The sequence below is a fragment of the Apodemus sylvaticus genome, chromosome 10 (genome assembly GCF_947179515.1).
Source record: "Apodemus sylvaticus chromosome 10, mApoSyl1.1, whole genome shotgun sequence".
Taxonomy (NCBI): domain Eukaryota; kingdom Metazoa; phylum Chordata; class Mammalia; order Rodentia; family Muridae; genus Apodemus; species Apodemus sylvaticus.
In genome coordinates, this window is record NC_067481.1 from 51,196,793 (window position 1) to 51,199,932 (window position 3,140).

The window sequence follows — 3,140 nt, forward strand, 5'->3', positions numbered from 1 at the left end:
GTCAGGTAAAGTTTTCTCAGGTAAAAAGAGATGCAAGGTGAAGAAGGTTTAGAAGCCTTCCTTGAAAGGACCGGTTACCAAAGTTGCCATTTTGCCTGCCTGAAGAACCAGGTATGGGTGAATGATGCCAGTCCCAAGGCCAGGAGCAGGGAAGGCTTCCCAGCTCACCACAAGCTCCTTAAATCTCATACTGGGACTCAAGTTCCTGACTTTCCTGTTTTCCTTCCCAGATTTTAAACAGCTTCAGTGGTCCCTGATCCAGGTAACAAACAACAGACCTAGACAAGAACAACTTCCCCTCCCACGTTCTGCCCGTGTTGCTGGGTGTCCATGTGAGTCTAAAAGGGCCAATTGGGAGGAGAGAAACAGAAGGAACTGACCATCAGGGCTAGCTGGAGAAATCGGGCGCCCACACACCCAACACAGAAGACTAGTCCCTGCTCTCCACAGCTCTCCCAGGGCAGTGACAGGCAGCAAGAACAAAGGCATCTAGAGGGTCGTGAGAGCAGAAAGTGGATTGGCACACAGTAGGTCCAGCTGGAGCTGGTAGCTGCACCTGTGAGACTACTTCTTCATGCTGGGGTCTGATGAACTGGTGGTAAATGACCTCCAGGAGCCAAGGAAGGCCAGAGGAATTAATGTTCTCAGAACCACAGCTGCTGACTGCTAAGCTGCGTCCGGCCATTAGCTTGAGGTTGTGACTAATTGCTTTATAATGAAAAAAAAAAAGATTTGCTTAATGTTTCATGAGTCAGGAGTCAGCCCAGCCAACATCTCTGTAATGAGAATATCTTGCTGTCTAAGACCTGCCCTGATGTGTTTCTTACCTTCTGATTTTTCTTAGGTTGGATGGATTTTACACTTTAGTCTATGCTTAATGTGCTAAGAATTATTTATTCCTAAAACACTTTTATTAAGCCTCTTTCAATTATTAGTACCTTAGAAATCAAGAAGTATGGTGAGTTGCAATTGTTTTTATTTTAAGAGATATATTTTATTAGTGCATCTTCCTGTGTTGATAGACAAAGAAGACCTTGTGTGAAATGATTCTAAGGTAGTCCATTATCTGGCTCTGTAATGGATACAGATTCTGCCCCTTAGCATTAGAAACAAAAACAAAAACACAAAACAACTTGACCTGGTTAGTTGCCCATGGCTGAGACAAAAGTCAAGTGGGCTCCTCATCACATGCTTTGAGACTCTCACACTGACAAGAGGGTGGGAAGAAGACCTCTGCCCACTGGGAGACCACAGTGGATAAGAATCATACAAGATCCACACACATCAGGCAGGGCCTATAGCAACCACTGACTGGGAAACCATGTCCCTGCTGCTGCGGGAATCCCCAGGCAGATGTGCCACCAGGACTGCAACCGGCACATGATGCAACAGGCACATAATGTTTACACAGAGCCATAGACACAGGTAGGATTCTGCTTCCCAAAAATGAGCTCTGGGCAAGTCAGGGCAAAAGAGGACAGAGCAGAGAGCCTGTGGACCTGCCTTCAGGAGTTTCTGCTCTACTTGGGATGGGGGGAAAAAATGAAACCATGAACGCTACAAGATCAGTTTGTAGCTGCAGTCACAGGCTGAGTGGTCCTGTCTGGGAAGGGTGGGCTGAAGCTCACACCTCTGTCTGCCCAACGCTCTCCAGGTCCTTTTATAGCCTCTCCTGAGGCTGCTGCCTTCTGTAGAAGCTACCCTCCCTTCCAGTGTCTGCAGCATCAAAGCCAACCATACTCCTCCAGCCCAGGAAGCCCCTGCCCTCTAAACTCTACTGACTTCAGGAGAGTACACCCTTCACAGTTTGGCCAACATGTCTCACCAGAACTCCAGAGGATGTCATTTGCCCTCTGACCTAGATACTCCAGACCAAGTGTCACACCCTGGATATATCAACACCTGAATGTGAATGTATGCACCTGCCCTGACCCCCTTCCCTAGAGTTCTAAAGAAAGTGGACTCTGTCTTCACAGCCCACCTTCATCCCTTCGAAACTCCGCCTCTTCATGCAGACCCAGGCCCCCCCCCCCAGTTCTTCCTTACCACCCCCAGCCACTCCCCTTAGCTCACCTTCATTCCTTTGTGACATTCCACCAGCCTACAGAACCAGTCCACCAGGGACCCCACAGCCACTGCACTCAGCTAGAGCCCAGATCAGAGCCTCACCCAGCCCTCATCAGAGAAACTTCTTGCAGTTAAAATGGTAATTAGCACAGAGACCCACAACTGGACAATGTGTTCAAAGTGAGAGACCTTGGAGCACTCGGCCCTAAATGGAATGTCTTCATCAAACCTCTCCCCTCAAGGCCCGGGGATCTATGGGGAAGAAGAGGCAGAAAGATTATAAGAACCAGAGGCAGTGGATGACTCCAAGGAAACAGTGTAAGAACTCGCAAAGGGTGTGACAGCTTTCACAAGAGCTGAGCAAATTTAAGCCAGACAAAATCCTGGCACAAAAAACAGGGGTGGACACAAAATCCCACCCCTAATAAAAAAGTTATTTGCAATTGACATCTGCTAGGAGAATGGAAATCACTTTTCTCCAAAGGAGCGACGCTGGGTATCAACCAGACTCCAAGGGAGATCTCATCCTCAGGAGTTGCCAACCAACACAAAACAGACCCCATGGTGTGTGTGTGTGTGTGTGTGTGTGTGTGTGTGTGTTGTGTTGTGTTGTTGTTTTATGGTTTGTTTGTTTGTTTTTTGTCTTTGGGGGTTTTGCTTTGTTGATTTTTGGTTTGTTTCTGTTTTGGAGATAGAAAGAGGGAGAGAAAACATGAAGTAAGTGTTGGGTAGGGAGGTGGGGAGGATCTGCGAGAAGTTGGGGGAGGGGATTATGATGAAACAATATTGAATAAAACTTTAAAATAAAACAAATAAATAAATAAATAAATAAAACAAAAAGGAATATGGCCGAAGTGAATAAGTACGTGAAACAGAGAGCGCGCGCGAGCTCTGGCGGTTGGACGCCTGCCTCACTGTGTGCTTTCAGCTAAGTAACTTTGCTTTCCGGTGTGTCTGTTTCTCCATCTGTGAAAGTACTCACCTCCTAGATTAGAAAGGTTAAATGGGTTCAAATAAGCAGGACTTACATCAATTCTCACTGCACAGCTTTAATAAAAAGTATTAAATGTCAT